Genomic DNA, 18,241 nt, shown 5'->3' on the forward strand with positions numbered 1-18,241 from the left:
GGAACGCATGATTAAAGCTTATATTCCAGATCACTTACTTCTCCATTAGGATGATTAATGAGACCTCCCGAGGCCACAGACACAGGTAAGGATTGAGAAACGATGCAATTACCTGTTTGTGAATAGAGAGAAGGGGACGCCCTGACCAAGATGGGACCTATACAATCAGGGAGTGGTGAGGTGGGACTGTGTGTGTGTGTGTGTGTGTGTGTGTGTGTGGAATTGGTGGGGCACAGCCTCTACAGGCCACACCTGCATGACACCTTTCTCATGCCTAGTGCCTCGGTGTAGAATATCACAAATGTTGGTGGGATGAGCTCTTGTGATTCTGGAGAAAATGAGCTTGGCCAAATTATCTGCCTCTTCAATCTCAATCATCTGTGTGCTATGAGTTTGAATGGACAGCAGTGATTATCATACATCACTATTACCATCTCGCTGACCCTTGAACAGGACCAAAGACAAAATGTCCGCCCATCAATGTCCTCTAGATCATCATTAAGATAGCCAAGAAGTGGGTCACAGAAACAACAGTGATAGAACAAGGTGAAGCTGAAAACAGGAAGGTGCTGTGTTTCCCACTGCCAACAAAAGACAGGGCCATTTTAGCTTGTTTATCAGAGTAGCCAACTGAAAATGGAAAGTGCTAAGAAGGAGGCTATTGAACAAATCTGTGTGGGCTTTAGAGTGGTTCTCATTCAATGGGTTTCTCTCGTGGTTCTATTCGTTGGACGTATTAGCACCGCTATCTTAGCACCTCTGAAAACAGGTCATATCTCCTGCTATTGAACACAAAGTTTCAGCATTAGGAACAGGCGTTGGGCAGGGGAGTGATCCGGTCCATTTGGAACATCCTCACACCTCAAACCGTATATATTTGACGACGAAATTTGCATGAACTTAAGGTAAAACACTCCTTTCTGTACAGCGTTTTTGTTCCTTGCAAGGTTAGCTGGCAAATTATAATATCTCCATTTCATCTTCTCTATTTCCTCAACAGCTCTCAACCTGGTCTCTGGATGAATCTCCAGCAGGATGAATGGTTCTGGTAGTTTCTGCGCAGACATGTGACTGCCATCCCTCTACCTCTAAATGTACATGCTTGTTTCTTTAATGGCATCAAAGAGACGAAGCGGAAACTCAAGGTCAGACTTAGTCCTTGTTTGCTTCTCGTACATGCCTCCCCAGAGTGGTTAAGATCTAGAGAGCTATCCCAGACCATCTGACACACACACACATTTTACATGGAGATTGACTTTGACTTTGGCTATGTGATGAGATGTTCTGGTGATCGAAATCCATGGAGAGAATGCTTCAGTGCTTCGGTGAAAATTGAAAAAGGGGAGTACATCTCAAAATGCAACCAATCAGAGAAAATACATGTGAAAAATGCAGCCAATAACTGCCTCTGGCCGTATATATGAGCACTTGCAGTCTATCAAACATCAACTGTCTGAAAAGGTCAAAAAGGTTGTCTCATTTTCAGCTTCACCCTCACTATCTGGGACAATAGAAAAAGCATGGAAGACAGAGATTCCAGCGGTATGATGTGCTCTTTATTTTTCATTTATAAAAAGAAAAAATCATGTATAAAACACATACTAATTCACACTCTTTCTCATGCAGACACACACACGCACACACAAAACAAAGCTCCTTTTCATCCCTAATTAAGAACGTTTTCTTTTCAATACTGGCTCTTGATGCTTTTGATCTTTTTCATGTTCAGAGTCTCAATTTGAGACCTTTAGAGACCTTTAGAGTCCCGGGCTTCTGGAGGGGTGACCATGGGCAAGCCTCTGAGTGATTTAGGAGATGCTGTTTTCTAAGGACAGGGAGCACACTGGAATAACTACCACAAAGAACATGGTGAGAACTTCTGCTAGAGGAGAGAGAAAAGAAGAGAAGAAAAGAAGGGATGAGATGAGAGAAGAGAAGATGAGATTTGAGGAGAGTAGGGAAGAGTAGAGACGATAAGAGAAGGGTAAGATGAGTCTCTCTGGAACAGAAGGCCCTCCAGTAACAATAGCAGCAGCAGACGTAAGAATAACTCTTCTATTTCCTCATCCAGTTTGCTAGCTGTGTTTTTGGCACTGCAACGTGGAAGGCAGGGTCAGCCGGGAAATAGGACCCTAGCAGTATTGATTGTCTGAGACACTGCGGGGGCGATGGAGTGGGACGTGTGTTGGCGGAGGGAAAGGAAGGTGGGAGGGAAAGAGAGAATAAATGAGGAGAAGGAGGAGTGTGACTGTTGGGTAAATTCCATAAAGGTGTGAATGCTCCTACTCCAGCAACAAGGAAGAATCTCATACACAAGCTCATCTCGCTGAACAAATGGGTGGCACACATACATATTATACGTACATACACACACCCACACCAACACCATCACACATGCTATGCTAGGTTAGGCTGGGCAAGGCTGGACTGTGCAGGGCTGGGCTAGACTAGAATAGGCTAGGCTGAACTAGGCTAGGTAAATTAAACTGGTGCTTGTCATTTTTCCAGTGCAAGTCAGCAGCAATGTGACCATCTGGTAGATCATGATTAGAGTTTGAGCTGCAGTAAAATCATTGAATGGTAATGTCAGTGTGTGTGTGTGTGTGTGTGTGTGTGTGTGTGTGTGTGTGTGTGTGTGTGTGTGCGTGTGTGTGTGCGTGTGTGTGTGTGTTTGTGTGTGTGTGTGTGTATATGAAGACGTGTGTGTTTGGTAAAGATACTTTTGCCTCCATCTGGAACCCTCTTTGCAGTGCTCATCACCATCACTTCTCAAACGACAGTTGACCAAATGCTAACGTATGTTTCCAGGCCGCTGGAAGCTGTCAGGGGAGCAGAGATGTGAGAGAGACAAGTGAGGATGCATCTTATCAAGAAGATGGAATTGCGTGATGCCACAAGATTCTTTCCATTTCTCTATGATAACTGCGGACCCCCCCCCGCCACCACCCTAACACACAGAAACACACCTGGGTCTGCTGCAATCATCACCCCTGATACTTCCTTCTCTTCTCTCTCTTCTCTGAGATTTATAGCAACCATGTGAAGGTAGAAATTGAGGCTCCAGTAGAGAGAAACAGCTCAACATCTCAACATCTCTTCTGTGGTAGCTTTGAGGAGGCTGGTGGTGCCCTGTGTCGGAAACACCATATATCTTGAGGCTTGTCCAGCATCTTCAGAAACATGCAGCCTGCTTTGGCTCGGATGAAGACAGACGTACTGAGGAGAAGTCAGTTCAAAGATCCTTGTTGAGAGGGTTTTAAAGAGGACATATATGACTCAAATACAAGTGTCATGTTTTGTGTTTGCTCTTTCATTCTTTCTTTCTTTGCCTTCCTCCACTCTTGCTCTCACTCTCTCCTTCTTTTGCTCTCTCCCTCTATGTATCTTACCCATGCTCGCTCTTTCTCAGTCTCAATGTTTCAGCCACATCTGTTGCTCTTTCTCTCTCCATGAATCTTTTATAACGGAACAATTTCATTTGCAAATATCCTCATTTGAAGATGTCAGAATTGTTTAAGTCATGGCTGTCTGCATCTGTGTTTAGCATATTGATCTTAATCTTAGTTGAAGCTTAGTGAAAGCTTTTTCCATGCACGTATATTGTAGCAATTAGAACTAATTAAGAAGACAGAGTAAATCTGATTAGTTCTGTTCTGTTGGTACATAACATCTTCCCGATTCCATAAATAATCACATCAGGAACTGAGTGCATTTGTGTCACTGGTGGCGTGGATACAACTGTCTATATTTCATTACAGTTCAAAGACCTCTCATTAACCCAGTGCTCATTGCTGCTCTCTATACATGAAAAAAACAGTGGAAGATTGTGAGTGCTGCTTCTCCAGTGCACTGCAACCCTCACTCCAGTCTGTGTAAATGGCAGAGCCCCAATGTCAAGGTGTTCATCACTGACTACCGCCGAGAAGAGAAGTATCAAACTGTTACTCCAAATGGCCTTGGTCGAAGCTTGGCTAGGGCTGGCACAGAATACTGAGAAACACAATTTCCTCCAGAAATGGGAGCCGGCATGTGTGCATGTGTTTTCTGTTTGATGTTGGTTGACCTCTCGTATAATGTAGCAGTCAAGAAGATATGTTCCAAACAGCTGCAGTCATTTGGTGTTTTCAATAAAGTCACCCACAAGTATTCAGAACAGGCTTCCAAACAGATGGCAAATCACCATTTAAAACTCAATTTGATAAGGCAATGATAATAATAAAACCTTCTTTAAAAGCAAAGATCAAGGATAACATGTTTTCTCTCTCTCCAAGCAATACAGCTTTTCAGACTCCCCTCCCGAACACACTCTTCACCTGCTCAACTCTCTCTGTCTCCGTCCTCTCTACTTCTCTATCTACCTCCCCTTCATCCTCTACCTCTCGGTCTCTCTCCCTCCTCTCTCCCTCTCTATCTCCCTCCATCATTTAACCTCTCGATGTCCCTCAATCCTCTGCCTCAGTCTGTGTCCCTTCTCTATCCTTCTCTCCTCCACCTACCTCTCCTCAGTGGAGAGCAGGGAGAGGCTAAGAGAGAGGGGGGTCAGGAAGAGGTCTTGGATGAAAGGAGAGGCTTCTTTGTGATGAGGACAAGCAGTAAATTGGTACTCGTCACACACACACATAAACACACACACACACACACACAAACACACAGACTCTCATTCAGAGACAGGAGTGGGTGTTGAGATGTGGCCAAGGTAAGTCTCTTAAAAAGTCCTCTGTCTTCAGTGCACTCTCCCTGCCTGCCAGACAGCCACCGGTCAGGGCAGGCCAGAGGGCATTTCTTTCAGGGTGGCTCTGACTCTCTCAGCTGTTTTTACAGAATGTCATAATTTACATTTTTCTACTTGCTATGTTGTTTTCATCTCCAGTGCCTGTTGCTCAGCTTATTAGTTTGCTGATACCATGGAGACTGTTGTCCAGTTATTGCTGACCAGAGCTGTCATGGTGGACTCAGGGGGTTACTTGTCTTCAACTACAGATACTAATCAATCACTCCATCGACCAACGCATTGATCAATCCATCATCCTATGCATGTCTAATCAATAGAACAAATACGTCTAAGGATCAGCACTGTCACACAGCTGAAAGCTACAGTACCAGTACAACAGACTGCAATATAACAGACCTTTTACTTCAGACTGTATGGTAGTGAACACGTGCATTACGTTGGTTTGACATGCACTTGATGGGATCTAACTGTTCTGTTTTGGTTCTGTTCGCTCAATTTCTTTCATGCTATTCTATTTATATCCAAACCCCCGGGTAGCACACACAGACTCCTGTACATTTAGCACTTTAGCTATTTGACGCATGACACACACACTCATACACACACATATACACAAACACACACATACACACACATGTACACACACAGACAATGCATGACCACATGCGTGTGAGGACCAGCTCCTTTTACAGTCTCATTCCCTCTTGGTCACGTCCCATGTCTGCAGGGAAGGAATATGATATGGTGTGCGTACAGTCAGGACAGCCTCATCACACAGGAAATCTCTGCGTGGAAGCGAGCTCCTCGGAGCTGGCACGGACCACAGCACATCAGACTCCTGCCATCATCTCTCAGTCTGAATCCCTTTTGGAGTTCAGTGGTCACAGGTGGTTTGGCTCCTCTCTGTACTGTAATGCTCATCTTTCCAACACTGCGGCGGTATGCTTTACCGAGGGTAAATCTGGTGTGGACTGTCTATTTGTCTCTCCAAGATAGCATGGCAAATGGGATCTGAAGAATGTGCGTTTGATTCAGCTGACTTGGGGATGGAGAGTGGCGGCCGGCAGCCTCTGTGGAGGTGCCCCTCCTCTGGAAGAGACCGGGCTCCCATCGGCATGAATAGCAACCAGGACACGACGCTAGGTCTGCTACGTGTTCAACAGGGGCGGGAGGGTTCTCTCCTTCCATGCGCGCTGCTCTCGGTCTGCTGAACAGGTCGGAGCGTGGAGGAGGAGGACGGCCGAGGACGACAGGGGAAGAAGAATGAACGGGTTGACGGGGTGCGGAGGTGCCGGGTGTGGGATCTGAGCCTTCTCTCCGCGCATGAGGGAAGCTGCTAGACCAGAACCAGGCTGGCGTCAGTCTGTTTTGGTCTTTGTGTGTTAATGCTCGTGTGCGTCGCCGGGCATGGTGTTTGCGATGTGAATGCTTGCATGCATGCGAATGGGAGTGTGTGCGTGTGCGCTGGGCTTGTCTGAGAGTGTGTGAGCAGGCCAGAGTGAAGCAGAGGAAGGCTGGCTCCCTCTGTGTGCGGTGAATGCTGATGTCATGCTGGAGAGTTATTAGTATTCTCAAGCCATAGCCTCCCTCATAATGGAGTCTTCTGCAGTGACCGGTCAATGGCAACATAACAAACAGAAAGCAACATCAAACACACACACACTTGCATCCACACAACTGTGCGTTGGAATATGAAGCCAAAGGTCCTGCCCTCCTATCTCATGCTATCACCTTAGTCTCTCAGATAAAGGGGCGTGGCTTAACTCTATGGAGACAGAAATCAACATAATCTTGTGTATGTCGTGTGTCCAAAGCTATTTTCTTTTTACTTTTTTTTCAGTAATGTGACAAGAAAAAACATCCCTAAAATGGTCTTTTTCAAATATGTATACCTCTCTGGCATTGATGCTCTCCAATAACACAGCTTGTATTCAGTGGTGGGCCTTAGGCTTCAATATTAGAGGCATATACCATGCACTGTAATGTTTGAGTCTGCTCTGCAGGGGTCTATTACTGTCGCTACTTCAAAGCACAGCACAATACACTGGAGTTTGTGCTCGGGTTTTATTCAGAGATGTTTTTTTTTCTTCACAAACTCATCTTTCTTCAGTGAGAGGAGACTGTGAATGTGTGTTTGTGTGTGTGAAGGGATATTGGGAGATCGAGAGGTGAAAATACAATAGAGGAGGGGAGAGAACAGGGCAGAATGATGAAATAATAAAGTATCTTATTCAATAAATGAAAAAGCCAAGGCAAAGAGAGAGGACAGAGTATGGGGGGGGGGGGGGAGGGGGAGAGAGGGGTGCTGCAGGGTGAGGCTGGTGTTGTAGACATAACATTTGAGAGCCGCGAGGCCCTAGAGGCGTGTTCTGATACGACATCCAACACCCCTCCGTGCGCAGGGTTAGATTTGCCCTTGCATGAGCAGAGAGAGCGCAGAGAACACACTGTGGGTCACTGCTCAAAACACAAGCAGCTGTGAGCGATCCTTTCCCACCTCCTGCCTCTCCTGTCCCTGCTTCCCTGCTTCACCTTTCCTGTGTCCCTCATTCCCTGCATCTTCCCATCCCATCGTTCTATCATCTCTGCATCCATCCCTCCATCTTTGTATCCCTTCCATCTCTCTCTCTCTCTCTCTCTCTCTCTCTCTCTCTCTCTCTCTCTCTCTCTATGTCTGTCTCTGTCTCTCTCTCGTCATAGATATGCACCGTCAAACTGTAAATGCAACTGATGGGAGAAAATCGAATCCACCTGACAAATGTGGACACATACTTTTTTCTATGTTAATTAATCATGTGCACTGTCCTAATCATGGTTAAATTCAGCAGTGATTAAAATGTCTTATATATTCAAAGAACTGTTCAAATTTAATTACATCCTTACTGGAGTAGGTAAGTATCGCCATGTTCCTAATATTAAAGCCAGGAAGACTATTTTGAAGTGTCTGAGCATGTCTTACAATTATTTATGCAAAGGGGATTAAAATAGCAATGAATGTATCCCACTCAAGACTCTTGAAGTCTAGAATAATCTGACAAACAATCTTTGACTTTCAGGATCAATTTGATGCCCTACTGTACCACAGATATCAATCTTTCTTTGACCTCTTAAATGTGTTGACCTCTAACTTGACCTGCTGATGCTGCCTTCATGGGACCACACCTTGCAAAAACTGATCAAGGCTGTCCTCAACAGAACTTCAAACCTCTTCCCCCTACTCTCTCTCTCTCTCTCTCTCTCTCTCTCTCTCTCTCTCTCTCTCTCTCTCTCTCTCTCTCTCTCTCTCTCTCTCTCTCTCTCTGTCTCTCCATCTCTCTCTCTCTCTCTCTCTCTCTCTCTCTCTCTCTCTCTCTCTCACACTCTCTCTATATATCTACCTCTGACTCATCCTTCTCTTTCTCTCACCCTATCTCTTTCCCTCTTCCTCTTTCCTTCGCTCCTCTACCTACTGTCCTGGATCCTGATGTTGATGTGTGGAGAAGGGGACAGGTTTCCTTCTGTATGCACGGGCTCATCCTGCCCTGCATCTCCAGGAACGCACGCCAAGTCCCATCCGTCCTCCGACGCGCATCCCTACCCATCCCAGCACGCCCTGCGGTGCGCGACCAGCGGAAATCTGCTGAGGCAGGGTTCCCCCCCGCTCCTTCCTCGCTCTCCAAAACGCTGACGGCGCCAGGTTTGTCAAGAGAACAGGACTGTCTCTTGGGTGACGCAGATGAAGCGGGTGTCAACGTGAGCCAAGCCCTCTCTTGGGGAAGGTAAACTGTGCCAGCCAAGTAGGCGTTGTTGTTGCCCGTGGAGGTAGCACAGGTATCTGGGTTTGGGAAAGGAAAGTTAATCATCGCAAATGTAGATGTAGTTGTGCTGTGTGGAACAGCAGCCTGTGGGGGTTTGAGAGGCGGACAGTATGCTAGAGAAGCTACAGAACAGATGAGCTACTGAAAAGATACATGAGGAAAGAGTTCCGGAAAATTCTTGATAACATCAAAAGCTATCAACAGGGCATCTTTGGGAAATAACACCTTGAACGGTTTTGGCATCCCCCATTCAATCCAGTTCAATCGCTAACTTTATTGATCGTGAAGTAAATTTGAGATCAAGGTAAAGAAAAAGCTAATGATTTGATTAGACCTCCCCAGAACTTTCCATCTTCACGCCTCTGCCTTCTCTCTAACTCTTTCTCTCTCTCTCTCTCTCTCTCTCTCTCTCTCTCTCTCTCTCTCTCTCTCTCTCTCTCTCTCTCTCTCTCTCTCTCTCTCTCTCACACACACTCTCATGCTCTCTTTTTCTCTCTCTCTCTTTCTCTCCCCGTGTCATGGTGAAGAGGAGTACAGGCTGCCAGCCCCTCCTACCAGCTCTGCAGGGGTCCAGAGTGGGCAGATTACTGCTGGGCTCCAGCTCTCATAACCCGTAAGCCAGAGCCTCATTGCTGCCTTTCACACTGCCTGTAGGACCCACTGATGAGTCAACACCCCCTTCCACCAGTCAGAACCCGAGCTCAAGCCCCAGGACTCCTCTCTTCCCAACTCCGCGGTGACAAACACGTTGAGACGAGGACAGAAAAACACCAGGCGTGAACTTTTAGTGTTGCTCTGGGCATCGATTTTACTGTCTGGACCGGGAGGGCTCGGGGTGTCAGCTCAGGGAGAACATGGAGATAGAGAAAGTGTCAGAGACAATAACAACCTTCAAAATTCTACTTTGCTCTCTCTGTTGCCTTCGTTCTCTCCCTCTTCCCATTCGACTGCCTCAGTGTGGGTGTGTTCAGAGCAGTTGGTGTTTCGCTGGGCTTCTCAGTCTGACTGAAGCCTGTTTCAGCCGAGGCTTTTCTCAATAACAATGTCAGAACCACCACCGTGCTCTCCTCAGAAGGACGCCCAGTCTGATACCCATCTCCAGGATCCAGCCTGTCCTTTTCCCCTGGCCTTGGGAACCTTAGAGGGAGAAGCCCTGGTTGAAGGAGAACAGTCGCGTAGTAGACGGGCCGTAAACGTTAGCAAGCCTGTGGCCTGTGCTCCTAGCTGGATGCCGGGGGCACTGGGCACTGGCACGCCCTTGATGGTCTCCTCCACCCCTCTGTTCTCCTTCCTGTCCCTGGGTTACTGTCCCTCCATGTGAGACACTGCCTTAGCCTGCAGGCTCCTTTGACACATATGGGAAACATCTCTTCAGTTATACGTACATTTGCACTCTCTCCTACTGTCTCTGGAATGGCAAAACTGTTGTGTGTGTGTGTGTGTGTGTGTGTGTGTGTGTGTGTGTACGTTTATATGCACATGCTTGAATTCTAACACTAGTCCTTGCAGCTTCCCCGAGGTTATATACCTGTCTCCAATTCTCAATGTAGCTCACTAACACTGAGATGTAGTTGATTTGAAACACTTAACATGCAGGGCTTGTACTTACTCATCTGGTTTCTGTGGATCTACTATTATATGATGGATCTCCAATATACCAGGGTCTGGTTATTGCAAGAAAAGTCAATATGTTTTCAGTGCTGGTGAAGGTAACACAACAGACGGAGTGGTGGTGTCTGACCTGCAGGTGTCAGTAGTGAGGAGACATTCACCTGTGGCAACCTTCCTCGTTCTGTAGGTTCAGAGTGTTACTGTAAATCAGTAGATGAGCCTGACATACGATATTAGCATTTATCAAAGTCCAATCAAACTGGGGAGGAGAGAGGATGACAGTCAGGGAAAGTTTGAGCTCCAGATTTAGGATGAGAGGACAGGAGGATGAGAGACTCCAATTCACAGAGGAAGCAGATGAAATGGGATCATAGAGGATATCATCACATCTATTCTCAGTTTCAGCCGGCATCGGCTGTTACTAAAGTGTCTGTGTTTGTACTCTCCGCTCTCCCCACTCCTCCCTGGAGGCCAGGCCTTCCGACGTCCGTTATTTCCGTGAGACTATTTTTACAAGTGTGATTTATTTACACGTTAGGCTGGTGTCTCACTACTGATGTAAGTGTTCCACATAACTACACATCTGTCGGACACTCGAAAATAAACTCTTAAAGTCTTTCCTCTTTAGTAACAGCCTCACAATCCTCAGACTGCTTTTACTGACTTTAGCTCCCACCTCATTCACACCCCATATTCGTTACTGCTGTGTAGAGCCCTGAAGAGCAGATTATTGTTGTTGCATGAGGAAAAAACATCTTTTGGTATTTTTAGCCACCATCTGTTTAGTGTGTACGTTGTGTACTGTATAGGTAATTAAACAGATGAACAAGACATGAGAGAGAGGAGAAGAGAGAGGGGAGGCGAGGAGAGAGTGGGGAAGAGGCGAGGAGAGAGAGGAGGAGGGGAGAGAAGAAAGAGGAGGAGGGGAGAGAGGAGGAGGGGAGAGAGGGGAGAAGAAGCCCATGTCAGCCTGAGGTCGTCCGTCACTCATTTCTGCTACAGGACATGTCCCGACCTGTCAATGCGAAAGCCCCAGGCACACAGAGAGACATGCAGGCAGAGAAACAGGCGGCAGAACAGCCTGGAGGCTGCATCCTGACTGAACCACTGGGAATAGTCTGCGAGAAATAACCTCAGAGAAGGAGAGTGTGTGTGGCTTAGTGACATCCGAACAATGCCACTCCACATAGGCATATCTACCCCATCATTTATCAGCACAGGTAGACTTTTGTAAACACACACACATTTACAGTCTTGACAATATTCATCAGCCTGTCTTTATCCATGTACTATCCCAGTGTGTTAGTGTATGTGTGCTTCAAGCTCTCTGAGTCCAACACAATGCATGCTGATGGTAATGTCATTTAGATGGATGTAATCATTGTCCTATGGAAGCCTATTAGCATGCCTGGCCTAGCTAATGGACTTTCTATCTTAGTGTAATCATAGTGGTGGGCATGCACACTTTCTCTGGACTTCCAATTCCACTGGGAAAACAATATCAGACACCCTTAATTATTCTCAGGCGCCGTTCATTTGGACTCACAGAGGGAGGAGGCACTGATGGATTTAAGGAGTGTGTACGTGTTTGTGTGTGTGTTTGTGTGTGTGTGTTTGCGTGTGAAGACAAATTGGGTAGATGAGCCATCATTGATTGGGGAGGGCTCTCTTGGTGGCACACAGATTTCTCACACAGGGACAGGGGCACTTCCTGTGTGTGTGTGAGGGTTGGAGGAAGGGAGGTTTATCTGTGTTGGGGAGACGAGGCCAAGGTGACTCCTAGTGATGAATTTAACCCTGCCAGTTCGAATGTCAAACACCTCTCAGCTGCCCACTGTCATCTAAGGACACCCCTTCAGCCCTTCATCCCAGCTGTCTCTCCCTCAGCTTTCATCCTGGGATAGAAGCCACCCGTCCTAACTTGGATTGTGTCTGTGCGTCTTGGCACTGCCCTTCTAAGTTCGGGGGTCCCGAGAGTGGCTGTTTCACCGTGTCAGCGCTCAGCCCCTGTCTTGTCCACTACTTCTCTGTCCTGTTCTGTAAAGGAGCTTTCAGCCTGATGACATCCTGCTCTGTGCTGCTGTTAGTATCACTCCGCCATAGTGACGTTTGTCAGACACTTAGGAGACCTGACAACTGCCCTGTGAGGAAGAGACAGGGATAAGGACGGGGACAAGGAAGAGGACAAGGTGAGGAACATTAACAAGGACATGAAGCAGGGAGGAAGACAGGAAGAGGGTTTAGGTGAGGGAGCCCTGCTAAGACAAGGAGGCAGCCTCAGCCAGAGCAGACAATGAAAACAGTGTTCCGCGGTGCTGTGCAGCAATTGTGTGTGCATGTGTGAGTGTGTGCATGTGTGTGTGTGCCTGTTTGTGTTTGTGCTTCTGGCCTGTGTGTGTGTGTGTGTGTGTCTGTACAAGTCATCTCATGCCCTTGGCATGTTTTAAGTGATGTACGGGCATCTCTGTGAGGTTTCAGATTAGGCTTGTCATGTCCGTGACTGATAGGACAACTATGTATTTTATCTTTAGCCTGCCCAGCAGCAGCCAAACAAATGGCACAACGTCTCATGTGACAAATGATGCTCTCTCCACTAGTACATCCATTTTAGATCGGTGCCAAGGAGATTGGCATACAAATGCCTCCACAGACACAAACAGGTGTGAGGAGGAAGAGAGGTCAGACCACCAACTCCAGCTTCGTTTGTCAGTGTCCTTCGTAACAAAACTGTTAATGCAATCATGCCGATGAGGCTAAACCACTCGTATGTTGGCCTGAGATGGTCGTATGGTGAGTCAGACTTGTGATATTACTACATTTGTCTCAGGTGGTTAGCTTTCCATGTTAATTTAAGCTACAGCTTAGGCTCAGTGGGATAACAGTCTTATGGTTAAATCATTATGCCCTGTTCTAACACTGTGACCACAAGCTGTTAACTGTGTCCTTCATTCTCAGGTTTTGCAACATGACGCAGGTAATTAAGCTACTGAGTTAGCGTGCTAAAGCTTCATGTCTGGGCCAGGACCCTGATCAAGCCAGGCAGCAGTGTTTGAGATAAGACAGTTAGCTTGCAAATGTAAATCAATACTAAGCTAAGGTGTTAAAGAGCTAGCTAGCTAGTTAGCTTGCTAAGATGATAAATCCCATGGGAGCCAGAGTAAGCAGACCTCTGTGGGTAATGCAATTCTGGGAAGCTACAGTTGCTACAATCTAAATGACAACATCCTGACACCTTGTAAAATGCCTTAACCCTGGATTAGAGAATCAGGCAGAGGCAGGGTTGCCAGGCTCTGTCATTCTCATCCCCCCCTCCCTACCGCTGGTCTTAATCATTGTTAATCACCAGGATTTGTCTCCCATCAAATAAGTCCTTGCTGGCTGACTTTGTAGGACAGCATAGCTAATGAGGCAAGAAACAAGAAATGAGAGAGAGTGAGGGATGGAATGAGGGAGGGAAAGAGAGAGAGGGAACTAGTTAAGATGTTGGTAGTCTTTAGTCCCTTAGCAATGTCTTGCATGAATTACATATGATGACATTCAACATGTACTCTGTGATGCAGAGGCAGTGTAAGACAGGGAACAGAGTAAGAAGCATCCTTCACAAAAACAGGAATGGTGTGGGTGGGGTGCTTAATATGCATTAGGATCTAATGACTGGATCTATAAGTGCTGCCTGTAATGCTCAAATCCCAAGTGCAACCAGGCTTCCAACCCTCACCCTCACATTAACCCTAACCTCCAGGTGAGCTACACTAAAATACTGCAATTGGACTTCAGGTTTAACTAGTCGCATGCACATGGATAATTCTTCAGAATCAAAGTTCAAACCATGAGCTTGTCTGTCAAACGGCTGACATCTACCTCCCTGAACCAAAAGCTTTAATGCTAAAGCAAACAAGCTTCAAAGTGTGTGTGCGACTGTGATCACAGCTTTCAGAGGAGATTACTGGTCTGACCTCCCTTTAATGACTGCCGCATCTCCCACCTCTCCCACCTCTCCCACTCAGAAGCATGTTCTCCCCACATGTGCTGCTGGCACGGTAATGAGGAAAAACGAAAACTGACAATCTGCTCATTACCTGTGGGCTCAACACACACACACACACACACACACACACTTTGACACCCTCTTCAGGAGGAGGGTCTGAGCTCCCATCATGCCATCCGTCACCTCCCCAGCGGCCTCAGAGGCTGTGCCACTCAATCTGCCCCTGGAGACGCCCAGCCCCAGCCCCAGCCCCAGACTCTCTCCCTCAGGCCCCCGTCCCACTGCGCGTGTGTATGTCTGTGTGTGTGTGTGTGCGTGTATATATATATATATATATATATATATATATATATATATATATATATATATATATATATATATATATATATATAGATGTGTGTATATAGATGTGTGTATGTGTGTGTAGCACATTGGAGAAAACAGGGGAGGAAAGCGCGGGGCAGGAGGAGGAAAGATGGCAGGATGAGGATTGATGGAACCCCTTGGCTGGTGGAGGTCTAGCTGTGCCCTGCCGTAGATGAGTTGAGAGGCGGGCAGAGGCTCTCACTGTCACCCTGCTCTGCCGCTGCGAGACAGAGACTCGTGCAACTCCAGCGTGTGTACCTGTGCGTTGGCGATACCTCCTCGAGACGCATAATTAGAGATCATCTCGACACTGCACACCTCGGCGGGAGGGCTTGGCACACTCTGAACACGTCACACAGCGAAAACAACATGCATTGCTAATGTGTTCACATCAGAAGGTGTGTTGGTCTGAGGGAGGAGATAAAGAGAGAGTGAGAGAGAGAGACAGAAAGCAAAAAAAACTTTCAATAAATATTTCACAACAGGATGATTAAAGGCACTGAGAGTCTCCACTGCTGTTAAAACTAAGTAAAGAAGTTCAAAGCACACTCTTCTCCTGCTGCAAGAGACGGAGAGAGAGGAAGAGAGACATCAAGAAAGAGACAGAGAGAGAGGAAGAGAGACATAACCAAAGAGACAGAGAGAGAGAGACAACAATATCAAATGTGAGGTATTGCTTGCTGGCTGAATGTTACAAAGCAGTGAGCGTACCTATTGAAAAGGAGCTGGAAGCGCAAAGAAAGACGCCTCTGAAGAGCTTCTACACTGTTCTAGAAGAGGCACAGTTTGGAATGCTGGATAAGTGTGTGCGTGTGTGTGTGTGTGTGTGTGTGTGTGGAAGAGAGAGAGTTGTGTGAATGGTTCCATGTAGTTTGAAGAGAAAAACAGCAGGGGATCTTCAGAACAACGTGTGTGTCTCTGTGTCCCAGCCTGTGCGGGTATGTGTGTGTGTGTGTTTTGTTTACTGACAAACGCTTTGTGTGGAGTGGGGACCATTTACCGCTTACCGCAGGGACAACAATTGTGGCAGGTGATAACGTTTTTCAGATCACGCATTCTCTCAGACTAAAAACCGATAACTGGTAACATACCCCTCCCCAACACCTCTGAGCTCAGTGGTAGCTTTTCAGTCTAACACCATTGCAGGGGAACCAGTGTGTGATGTGTGTGTGTGTGCGTGTGCACACAAGCATGTGTGTTTGCTGAATAGCTGGTCTGTAGAGGAATCTGTATTGTGTGACATTGACACTCGTTGTGAGAATGTTCTCATATGAGAGCGACACTGTGCACTAAAATGTTTTTATATAACACAGTATTTTGTATAAATGGCCCTAAAACGTAACCTGTTAAGGTTTAAAAATGACTAAAGGTTTATGCCTGGTATTGAGCTGTTGAACGGTGCTGGCAGCCTGGCACAACCAAGACACACACTTCTCTGACCCTCTACCTGATCATGCGCTTGCTTCAATGAACGTGACTGAGAACAGGCCACATGTTTACAATAACATAAATGTTAACATCACTTGAGAGATGTCTTTTTATTTATGTATTTTTTTAAGTATTTATTGATTTATGTATTTAATTTTGGCACATTTAGTCCTCCATAGATAATAGTCTCCAAACTTAGTTATGACCGCATCACCTGTGTGCTGTTTCCTCCACATTCCTGGAATGTGTACTGTTTAAGGGCATGTTTTGGTGGTTACTATATCTGTACTGTTCAGCTGATGTATATCATGAGCATCTAAGAGACATGTATCTCACTCATGCCTATCACTCTGTGGACTGATGGTGTGATCTGAGCTCATGCTGATAAACCTAGTCAACTCTTTTTCATTTGATTGTCTTCCTTGGCTTAACTTCTGACAGTAAAAAGTCATCTAAAAGTGACCACTACCAACTATGCCAAAGAAAAGCCAGCTCTTCCTTGATGCGGGTGACCTGCTACATACCTGAGGAGTGAGTTTCACGGTTTTCACACCGTTACACAAGTATACAATAAAGTATGAACAGCATCTGTGCACTGTTCATAATCTGCTGCCCAATCATGCTAATGTTGGCCTAAAGATGGGGATCTATGCATGAAAGAAGGCAGGCATCGTGGGACACGTGCGCCGTCGGAATCACGCAATATGTTTGTCCTCTCTCTTTGCTCTGAGCCAGCGTTAGATGTCTTTGACAGAGGGACACGTTTATTTGGAAGATCAAAGATGTCGGGGGGGAGAGAGATGAACACACAGGCTGAGCTCCATCACAGTACAGCATCCAGCCCCTCCCTGTCTGATCATCTCCATGGCCACAAAAGGAAGCATTAGACGACACGAAACCTCCCGCCGATGATACACGCAGCCAGCTGTTACTGTGCAAACACACACACACACACACACACGCAGACATACACCAACACAGAAGTACAACCCTGTCATGTCGACACATAGATTTCCTATCCCTACAGCTCAACAAGCGGCATTTTAGCTGGCCTCCCATCGTTTCATGGGCATGTTTAATCACTTCTGTTATTATTTGTGGCCTACACAGCCCTAAATGAAAGGTAATGTTCCATATGCCTCCTTCAATCAAAATGAAATAAAAACGAAATGATTTTCTCGTGCAAGCGTATCATGACATGTTGGATGGATGATATAAATGCATCAATTATGTGAACCTGCCTGCCTGCCTGCCTTCCTGCCCTGTCTGCCTGCCCGCCTGTCTGTCCCAAACAGAGTTGAAACACAATCAAACTTTTATGGCAGGACATTTTACTTGTCCTCCAACTGATACTTGATGTCTGCAAAAGGATTGCGCTGATATCACACACAAACACACACACACACACACGCACACAGAGACACACACACACAGAGACACACACACACAGAGACACACACACACACACAGAGACACACACACACACACACTGGACCTTGAATTCCAGTCTCATGGCTCATCAGGGGAGAGTGCTCACCTATCATTTTTGTGACAGGCACACCATGATACATGCCTGTTACTAAACTAGAAATCCTACAGTGTGTCCTTCCCTACCATTCACCTGCTCTGCTGCAGCCTGATTCTTCTGCAGTCTGATCCTCCTGAAGCCTGATTCTCTTGCAGCTTGATTATTCTGCAGTCTGATTCTCCTGCAGCCTGCTTTCCTGAAGAAGCAGCCTCTGCATTTGACCACTGAAGAAGATAGGAAGTGCCACCCCTTCAGCTTATACATAAAACATCCTAGGATTTGAATGTTCAGAAGCACCTCAAGTGCTGAATAAATGGATGGCACATGGACAACAAAAATGTATCTGACCACCTATGTGTTTGTCTTTAGGCCTGAACAGAGCTGTAGGGAGGAACATGATGACTTGTAATTCCTTCTCCATGCTTGTCCTATCATTTCCAGCCTGCCAACTGCTCTCTGCCCCTACAGGAGACAACATGGTTCAAATATTCACCAGCCCCTCCCTCTTTGATGCACACTGATGGGACTGGGCTTCTGTCTCCCTCCCTCCTTCGCTAACCCACACGCTCCCAGCCTCCCTGTCTTTCCCTGCCTGCCTCCCTCCCTCCTTCCTCCACGTCTCCCTCTCTACCCGCCTGTCTCTTTGCATCTCATCTCGTCTCCCTTCTCCCCCGCCCGCCTGCTTCCCAGCGTGGGGGCCTCCATGCCCGGTCCATACCAACCAGGGATCAGGCCACCTGGCTCGTCAAGATGCATGGATACTACTCAAATCACTTTTTAGTTCCACGTAG

The 18,241-nt window shown here is 46.6% G+C and overlaps 1 protein-coding gene across 2 annotated transcripts in view; it reads right to left on the reverse strand.

The window, feature by feature from the left end:
- grid1b (glutamate receptor, ionotropic, delta 1b) overlaps window positions 1-18,241 on the reverse strand; it is a 180,484-nt gene that overhangs the window by 45,055 nt on the left and 117,188 nt on the right. The window lies entirely within an intron of this gene.

The sequence above is a fragment of the Hypomesus nipponensis genome, chromosome 13 (genome assembly GCF_054491055.1).
Source record: "Hypomesus nipponensis isolate SF chromosome 13, ASM5449105v1, whole genome shotgun sequence".
NCBI classification, from domain to species: Eukaryota; Metazoa; Chordata; class Actinopteri; order Osmeriformes; family Osmeridae; genus Hypomesus; species Hypomesus nipponensis.